The following is a 10,325-nucleotide window of genomic DNA, read 5'->3' as shown; positions in this document are numbered from 1 at the left end:
GCAGTGTTACAGGTCATATAACTGTGCCTTTGCATATAGTCAGCCTTGAGTCTGAGTGGGTCAGAGGTAATGTGGTGCTTGGCGTTTGCCCTGAGTTACCGGTTGATGGTGTTGCCCTACTACTTGGAAATGATTTGGCTGGATCTCCAAAGTTGGTTGGCTCACCACCTCCAGTGGTAACTTCAGAACCCCTCGTATTTGGAATGCCCGATGAAATGGGGGTAAAGTTCCCCAAGGTGTTTGTTTCATGTGTTGTCACTCGGTCCATGATTCGTGGAAAAGCCATGGCTGAAAGTGGCCATGTCAAACGGGACAAGAGTCAGTCATTTTCTGATCTTGGACACGTTTTTTGCAGATCTTGAGTCTGGTGTACCCACGGTAGTACCTGTGCCTGAGCCAGTTGTGTATGTAGTGGAGGCTGTCACTCCTATGTTCTCATTGCTGAAGGTCTCACGGGAGGAAGTAGTTGAGGAACAGTTAAAGGATGGTAGTCTTAACCGTTTGTTTGATGAAGTGCACCTTGATGGTAAACTCTCAGGGTTGTCACCCTGTTACTTTCTTCAAGACCATTTGCTCTGTCGAAAAAGGGGCGTTTCGGAAAGACACGTTTGTTGGTGATGACATTGTACAGGTCGTTCTCCAAACAAAATTAAAAAATGAGGTACTACATGTTGCACACAATGGTACTGCGGGTCATACTGGTGTGAAAAAGACATACGACCGCGTTTTACGGAAATCTTTCTGGCCTAAATCAAAGCATGATGTGGCCCAGTATGTAAAAACATGTCATATCTGTCAGCTCAGGGGCAAACCAAACCAAATGATACCGGTTGCTCCCCTGTATCCCATTCCGGCAGTCGCCAATCCTTTTGAGCATCTGACTGGGGACTGTGTAGGTCCACTTCCTCCGTCAAAGGCTGCACGTTGTTATTTACTGACGGTCATCTGTCAGTCCACACCAGAGGCATATCCTCTGCCTTCTATAACCACAAAGTCTGTACTGAAGGCTTTGACCACATTTATGTCCACCTTTGGTATTCCAAAGGTCATTCAGTCTGACCAAGGGTCTTATTTTACATCTAAGCAGTTCGCTAAGGCTCTTAAACAGCTGAGAACACAACATAATGTCTCGAGTGCACGCCATCCACAAAGTCAAGGTGTTTAGAGCGTTTTCATTAAACGCTGAAGTCACCTTTGCGTTCATATTGCACGGAACTCTGTCGTGACTGGGAAGAAGGCCTCGCTTGGCTGTTGTTGGCTATTAGGTTGCCCAAGAAAGCACGAGATTCAGTGCAAATGAGCTTGTGTTTGGTCATGCTGTCCGTGGTCCCGTGGCAGTAATTGCTGATGAGTGGAGGACCAAAGAGCCCCGAGAATGTTTTGGATTACGTTACTGTATCAAGCTCAGGCTGCAGCCCAGAAAGCACTGGGTAACGCCCAGTCAAAAATGAAACATCTGTTTGACCGGGGTGCAAAAGGTACTGGCCTTGTTACTGATCCTGGGAAGCCCTTTCCAGGCTAAATTTGCAGGTCCTTATATCGTGGACCGTTGTCTATCAGATTTGAACTATTTGATTCACACTCCTGACTGTAGGAGGAGTGTTCAGCTATGTCACATTACACGACGTACAACAAAGTGCATACCCATAACCAGGGATAAGTTCGTTGAAAGACCCTAGAGGGAAGTACAATTTCAACTGCTACCTGTACAACAAAGATAAGGACGAGGGCCAATTATTATTATTGTTTGTATTTTTTTTATTTTTTTTGAACAAAGAAACAAACAACAGAGCAAAAGTGACCAAAGTTACCTATCCAAACACTGCTTACCTAGCCAACTAAAAATACCGATACACAAAGCAAGTCACAGAGACAACAATTAAGGTTCACAGGGAGGTAGGAAGGGATGGGGAGAGGTGCTGCTTGAAGAGGTGTGTCTTCAGCTTGCGCTTGAAGGTGGGGAGAGATTCTACAGATAATTTCACATTAATTTGCTGAAGCCCTATTACAGTTCCACTGCATTGGAAACTGTAGCCAATGGTGCCGCAAAACCTCCAGGTCTGCCTTCTGAAACTGGTGTGGTTTCCTCACCTGAAGTGTATGGTAAAACTGTTAAGTTGCCTGTGTTGCCTGTTACCTTAAGTGTTGCGGATCTCGTGTCTAAGTTAGTCCCAGATACTAGAAGGGTGGCGGAGGACATCAGAATGCCAGCGGAGGGTGTGTTCCAGGTCCGGCTGAACAATTCAGATTTTCTACAACGCTTGAAGTCTCGGTTTGATTATTTATCGGTAGACCAAAGAAGTGACATACTCACTTTAATCAATTCCCATCGTAGTTTATTTCCAGATACTCCAACGTGAACGCATGTATTGAAACATGACATTGATGTGGGGACGGCCGCTCCCATCAAACAACGTTTCTATCGTGTTCCAACTCCAAAGCGGAAACCTCTAGAGTCTGAAATAGACTACATGATTAAAAATGGTATTGCAGAGCCTGCATTTGCAGAATGGAGTTCACCGTGTATTTTGGTTAATAAGCCTGATGGCTCATTTCGGTTTTGCATGGACTACCGTGAAGTAAACTTATTAACTAAGTTGGATTGCTATCCCTTACCTCGTCTGGAGGACTGCGTCGACCAGGTTGGTGCTGCGACGTTTGTTATAAAACTGGACTTACTTAACCCTCTAAAGAGGTTTGGGTCTGTGGGACCCTTTTTCAATGTTTACTAAAATAAAAATCATACAACAAATTTTTGGCTCATTGAAGAACATGTAAATTAACTCATTTTCATTAAGTACACACTGTGCACCCCCCTACACATTTACATTACATACAGGCTATTCGGGTCCACTGGACCCGAAGGTTATAAGTATGAGGTTTATATGTTTTATAAGTATAAGGTTTGCTGTGTACCTTTACCTGGTCTTCCTCCTACCTTGGACTATTGTGTGTGTGTGTGTGTCTGTGTGTGTGTGTGTTTGTATGTGTGCGTGCGTGCATGCATGCATGCTTGCCTGCGTGCGTGTGTACTTTCTCCTTTAGATTTGTTTCATAGATTGAGTGTGTGTGTGTGTGTAGTTTTCCACACTACAGAGGGCAAAGAGTGCAGGAGAGCAGGTCTGGTGCGTGGCAGACAAGGTTGCAACATTGTTACATTTCAATCACGAGAACCTGTCTGTTCCCACATTTTCACAGACTCTTTCTCGTCTGTGTGTGCGTGAACCTGCACAATGTTATGTCAGTAACATTCTCTAAACATAAATATTTTCTGACCCAGCTGCAAATTGGGGGCAGGGCAAAACTTATAAACAGCTCTGTGTATGTGGCTCCTTATCATTCAATCTATCGGCTCCTTATCACTCAAATCATTCAGTATGGCAAAACGAATGTCTGTCCAGAGGGCCTTAGAAATTATTTTAGAAGAGAAAGAATCTACTATGGAAGGAGTGCCTCTGGAAGAGAGTGAATTTGAGTGTGAGATTGACCTTCAGCCTGCCCCAGGACCAGCCTGACAGCAGCCAGCCCCAGGACCAGCCCGTCAGCAGCCAGCCCCAGGACCAGCTCGTCAGCAGCCAGCCAGAGGAGAAATATGGACAGCAAAAAATGGAGATATTGAATACATCGCCAAGAAGGAGCGATGTGATGTGTGTGGACCAAAGCAGGATCGAAAAACTCAGTTCACGTGCTGCAAGTGCAGAAAATTCATTTGCAACACACACACTGTCAGACTGCCCCTCGTGTGGTGTGTAGATATTGTGTTCAATCAGGGCCGTTTGAGTAATGACTGGGTCTCTGAACAAAAGTCGAGAGAAAGGGCCCTCCAGTTTTTTATGACTGGACTGCATTTTCCCCCTCCTTGTGGCTGGGCCCCAGAAAGCTTTGCTGTTTTCCGCCTTATTGTGGGCATGTGTTCATTGTTAAATTTGTGTTCTGTATCCTAATTTCAATTTTATTTAAATCAATAAACACCAATATTGAAGCCAGCCTTCTCCCCTTTATATTTGTTGAAGATAAACATGATTTATTCCTCCCAGTTTTGATTATTATTGATTTGTTTGACCAAAATCACTTTTCATCACAAAAAACGAATACTAATGAATGTGATTTAGCAGGGGTAAATGGCACATATTAACCATATATGCTATATGTTATGGTCTATATTGCTCGTAATTAAGATAAGGTAAACATCTGTGAAGTATTTTTACATAAATTGTTTTGACTGTATTGTTTTAAGACCCCAATAATGGTATGGGTCCACCAGACCTGCGAAAAGGTCCTGAGTAACAGAAATATGTCCGCCGCACAAGGGTTAAAGGGTAATGGCAGGTGCCATTAACAACCCGTGTGCGGGAAATTTTGTGCTTTTATTACGCACAGTGGACTACCGTAAATCCTGAAATTGTGTCCGGGATTCTATTTGAAGCCGGGCCTTGGATAATAGCCGGGGGTGTGGTCGATTCCGACAAATAAAGGCCGGCCCCCAAATACAAGCCGGGGTAATATTGCCTACCAGTAGGGCTATCAGTCCATGAGCACAAGATGACATTGTTTCGATTTAACTCAATGAAATAAAAGAGCTCTTCTTAATGTTTTATATTGTTGGTTGGTTTAATACTGTTGCCAATGAAAAGTCGATGGGTCTCCAACACGTTGCTCTCAAGCTACCAGTTGCTTGCCTTCTGAGTAGCTTGCCAAAGGCTGAAGCAGTATACATTTAAACACAATTGTTGCCGCGAGGCATTCCAACCTACGAATTTAATAAAAAGTAAAGCAGGCAAAATTAAAAATGAACTCAATTTAGGCTACTTGGCTACGCAATGAGGTTTCCATGTATTTACAGCACAGCGCACGTTCCATGAATGAATGAAAGTTTCAAGGTGTAACAGCGAAGTCATTTAGAAGATATCAGACCTGGTTTCTCCCTGATCTGATGTGTGCTCTATAGTTGCTTTTTTTGTTTTGCGATAGGTTGTAGGCAAATACCAGGCTGGAATTTACCGGTGGGTACCAAAGAAGAAGGAAAGAAAGAATAACAAAACACCAGTTCAGCATTTCTTCAAGGGAGGTTTATATACAGTCAGGTCCATAAATATTGGGACATCGACACAATTCTCCTCTTTTTGGCTCTATACACCACCACAATGGATTTGAAATGAAACAAACAAGATATGCTTTAACTGCAGACTTTCAGCTTTAATTCAAGGGTATTTGCATCCAAATCAGCTGAACAGTGTAGGAATTACAACAGTTTCTATATGTGCCTCCCACTTTTTAAGGGACCAAAAGTAATGGGACAATTGGCTGCTCAGCTGTTCCATGGCCAGGTGTGTGTTATTCCCTCATTATCTCATTTACAAGGAGCAGATAAAAGGTCTAGAGTTCATTTCAAGAGTGCTATTTGCATTTGGAATCTGTTGCTGTCAACTCTCAATATGAGATCCAAAGAGCTGTCACTATCAGTGAAGCAAGCCATCATTAGGCTGAAAAATCAAAACAAACCCATCAGAGAGATAGCAAAAACATTAGGTGTGGCCAAATCAACTGTTTGGAATATTCTTAAAAAGAAAGAACGCACCGGTGAACTCAGCAACACCAAAAGACCCGGAAGACCACAGAAAACAACTGTGGTGGATGACAGAAGAATTATTTCCCTGGTGAAGAAAAACCCCTTCACAACAGTTGGCCAGATCAAGAACACTCTCCAGGAGGTAGGTGTATGTGTGTCAAAGTCAACCATCAAGAGAAGACTTCACCAGAGTGAATACAGAGGTTCGCCACAAGATGTAAACCATTGGTGAACCTCAAAAACAGGAAGACCAGATTAGAGTTTGCCAAACAACTTCTAAAAAAGCCATTACAGTTCTGGAACAACATCCTACGGACAGATGAGACAAAGATCAACTTGTACCAGAATGATGGGAAGAGAAGATTATGGAGAAGGAAAGGAACTGCTCATGATCCAAAACATACCACCTCATCAGTGAAGCATGGTGGTGGTAGTGTCATGGCGTGGGCATGGAACTGGTTCCCTTGTATTTATTGATGATGTGACTGCTGACAAAAGTGTTTCAGGCAATATTATCTGCTCATATTCAGCCAAATGCTTCAGAACTCATTGGACAGCCCTTCACAGTGCATATGGGGGGGTGACATGGCTCAGGCAGTAAGAGCAGTCGTCTGGCAGTCGGAGGGTTGCCGGTTCGATCCCCTGCCCAGGCTGTGTCGAAGTGTCCCTGAGCAAGACACCTAACCCCTAAATGCTCCTGACAAGCTGGTTGGCGCCTTGCATGGCAGCCAATCGCCGTTGGTGTGTGAGTGTGTGTATGAATGGGTGAATGTGAAGCATCAATTGTACAGCACTTTGGATAAAGGTGCTATATAAATGCCAACCATTTAGATGGACAATGACCCGAAGCATACTGCGAAAGCAACCAAAGAGTTTTTTAAGGCAAAAAAGTGGAATGTTATGCAATGGCCAAGTCAATCACCTGACCTGAATCCGATTGAACATGCATTTCACTTGCTGAAGACAAAACTGAAGGGAAAATCACAAGCAGGAACTGAAGACAGTTGCAGTAGAGGCCTGGCAGAGCATCACCAGGGATAAAACCCAGCATCTGGTCATGTCTATGCGTTCCAGACTTCAGGCTGTAATTGACTGCAAAGGATTTGCAACCAAGTATTAAAAAGTGAGCAAGCACCCATTTAAAATTAATGCTCTGTCATCATCTTTCTGCATGTAATGTCAGATTGACTTTAGTACATGTTTCACTGCATTTATTGAGGGGTCATCCAACATTGCTCTCCCCCAGTGGATTATTATTATGGATTCACAAGCAATTATGTCTCATATGACGCAATTATGATTGATGATTAATATAAAATACTGCAATGTGTTACCGCTTTGGTTTGAACACCGCCCTTCCGCAACGAATACTACACACACACACACACACACACACACACACACACACACACACAAAAGCTCATCTGGAAGTAATTGCTTTGTTATTGGTCATGAAAGTTGCAACATGGTGAGCTAACTTGGCGTTCAGAACAGGGTGAGTTTACGTTAGCAGTTAGATTGAAAACGAGCCAACAGTAGAAATAAAGAAGATTAAAAAACGTAATTCCACAGTAAAGTGCTACCCACCTTCCATTTTATGCTTGAGTCTGCTCAAAATGAACGTTGTACTTCAGATAAAGTTTCTCTTGATTTGTGAAACGTAGTCTCACTAACGAAGCGAGTTTAAAATGTCAACTGCGGAGTTGTATTGTATTTTAGAAATATGTCGTGACTCATGTATGCTGCTAAAGGTTTCGACGTCACCCTTTTGCCATGTCTTTGAACGGAGAAATTGTGGCAGAAAAATACGTGCTCCTGGAGAAATATATAACAATGAAAAATGTATGACATCAAAAAGCTTAGTATGGAGAATTGTTCCTTTAATGAGTAGCCACCAGAAAAAAATAATGAAAATAATAAAAGCTTTTTTTTTTTTATCACTAAGTAAGAGTATCCCACTCGTTGTGGCACTCCTATCACTTAAACGCCTCAAGGGGGCGTTAACATCGCAAGTATATATTTTTGGTTGCGAAGCATTTGTCGGCATTCAACTCCTGAGACGCTAAGTAGCAGAAACAATGCGGAGAAGACAGGCGGACCCCGAATTTGAGATTGACGGTAAGATATTTTTCTCCCTTAGATTTTTTCACTCAGTTTATTGGTTTATTTTAATGTTGGAAAGTATACCGACCACCGAGTGACATGTTTGCATTTGGCCTGGACTAAACACACACACAACCTCACAAACGCACAAGTAGAGGAATAGCTGGTTCTGAGTTTTAACACACACATACAAAAGTTATGTTGAAGTGAGAAGAGAGCTCAGAGAGAGACATCTGATAGGCAACAAACACACAGATTGGTAGAGGCAGGACCAGGATAATGACGATTGACAGGTGGGACAGCAAATGGAATTGTTATTGGCCACCTACTGAGTAAAAACTGAGGGGAAAACAGAGGGAACACAAGACACAACAATGTGGAACGTAACAGTGATTCAATGAAGGAGATTGAAAAATGTTGCATAATATTCATGTACTAAATAAGTCACGTCACTTGAATAAGGTTTTGAATAGCCACAGGTCTGGTTTTGTGACGCATAATCTGTCTTGTGTGTTCAGATTGCGAGGAAAATGTGGTTCAGCACACAGGAGTCTGTCACTTCAGAGGAAGTTTCCTCATTTGAATTGCTGATATCGATGATTTCCACAGAAGTTGTCTTAAATTATAAAATTGTAAACACCACCTGTGTTTTCTCTTTTTGTTATTGTTTGTTCATCTATTCCTCAACACTGGTTGTTATTGCAGACTTTCGTCACTGGCAAAGGGAGTTTAGTCAACAACTTGTGGATTGGCCAAGCCCACTAAGAGGTAATGTACATTTTTGGTTTTGATCTATGGCTTAAAGCCTTCATGCTTTTCCTTGAAATAAAGTAATAATTAAGTAATCTAAATGTTTGAAATGATTAATTTGCTTATTGAGCCCCTTTGCTTGGAGCCATTCAATCACTGCTAGCAGGTCAAATCTGATGTGTTTGCAGCACTTTTTAATGTTGAGTTCTGTGTCTCAATGTACTTGTAGAGCCAGTTCGGTGAATTGTGCTAATTGGAAAGACAGGACATGGAAAGAGTGCGACAGGCAATACTATCCTGGGATGCACCAGAAGAGAGGACTGGAAATTTGAGAGCTCATCAGGTTCAACATCAAAAACACAGAAATGTGAAAAACATGAAGCTGTCAGATTTGAGAAAAGGCTTGTAGTGGTTGACACCCCAGGGTTGTTTGACACACAGTCAAATTGCATCGAAACAGAGATCAGGAGGTGTGTGTGTCTGTCTCAACCAGGCCCACATGTCTTCCTCCTCGTCATGTCTATGGATAGGTACACTAAGGAGGGGCAAAAATCCATTGAAAATATTGAGCGGATGTTTGGTGAAATGGCAAAGCGATACACCATTGTTCTTTTTACCGGGATGGACAATTTGGAATATCATGGGGAGACACTGGAGGGGAAACTAAGTAGGGATAAACCCTTTAGGGATCTTGTATGGAAGTTTGGGAATAAATACCATGGCTTAAATAACAGAAGACATGATGATGAACAAGTGAAGAAGCTTGTTGACAAAATAGAGGATGTATTGAACGACAATGAGGGGCATTTTTAAACCAATGATATGTACAAAACTGCTTCCATTGAACTTCACAGGGAGATTGAAAAGATTCTGAGGGAAAAGTTGCCAGATATCATAGACAGAGAGCAAAGATGTAGGAGTGCTGAAGAGATTGATAACCTCTGGTGTGAAGAGGTTAAAGCAGCTGTAGAGAAAGCAACTTGTATCGTTGCAACAATTTTGAGAAATAAGGGATTCATATCAATCGTTGCTTTACTTGGTGCAGGGGCAGCATTGTTTGCGGCAGGCCCCGCTGTTGCTGTTATTGCAGCAGGGGCAGGAGCAGGAGCAGGAGTTGCTTTTGGCTACAAAAAATACTCAAAAAAATAGGCATCAATGAATTGGAACATTTTCTCAGTGTTCTCAGAAATCTTGCTGGGAAAATGACAATGACATTAATGAAACCTTCTTGGCAGGATGCATTAATGTAAATCAATTCAGCAGTTATTATTATTACTATTATTATTCTTTTTATAAGTAGCCATAATAGTAGTAGTACTAATAGGATTATTATATTGCCTGTTTATGCTCAAAGTGGGCTGCTTGTCTGCATGAGGTATGTGCTGAACTCGTCCTTGTGGCCAGCACTGTCAATATTAACATTACAAACAGATGTTAAGGCTTCCAATTGCTCAATGATCTTAGAGGCCTGAATGAGAAATATGAATTCATGAAATGACGCAGGAATGGTTATAGGTCTATATATCATAATTTGCATGTCTATATATCATGTTTTATTTCAATGTACTGTTTTTACAATTCTGGAGGGAAACAATTAATCTTGTCATCTCTTGTATGGAAGCATAACTATTTACAAATTCTAATAAACATGTAAGCTAACATTTTGTTTTCATTCCATGTGTGCAACACCATCACATAATTAAAATGCACATTTGAAGGCTCATTGTGCTTACGCATTTTTAAGTTCATGTACGTACGCAGTTTATTTCGCAATTTAAAATTGAAATGCAAAGTCATTTCATATTTTCTTTTTCTGGATGTCTACATCGTCTTCATGGAAAGCCTAATTTGAAATGGCAGTTTCTTATTGTATTCCCATGATCCATTTCAAAAAGGAAATGGT

At 41.8% G+C, this 10,325-nt stretch overlaps 1 long non-coding RNA gene across 1 annotated transcript; it reads left to right on the top strand.

The window, feature by feature from the left end:
* The first annotated feature begins 7,299 nt into the window (after window positions 1-7,299).
* LOC133139213 (uncharacterized) lies at window positions 7,300-9,487 on the top strand. Its single transcript, XR_009709798.1, has 3 exons — window positions 7,300-7,687; window positions 8,378-8,440; window positions 8,652-9,487. It is a non-coding gene; the product is annotated as an uncharacterized LOC133139213 (long non-coding RNA).
* Window positions 9,488-10,325: the final 838 nt, after the last annotated feature.

Source organism: Conger conger, chromosome 10 (assembly GCF_963514075.1).
Source record: "Conger conger chromosome 10, fConCon1.1, whole genome shotgun sequence".
NCBI lineage: Eukaryota > Metazoa > Chordata > Actinopteri > Anguilliformes > Congridae > Conger > Conger conger.
This window is presented reverse-complemented; position numbering and strand designations above follow the sequence as displayed.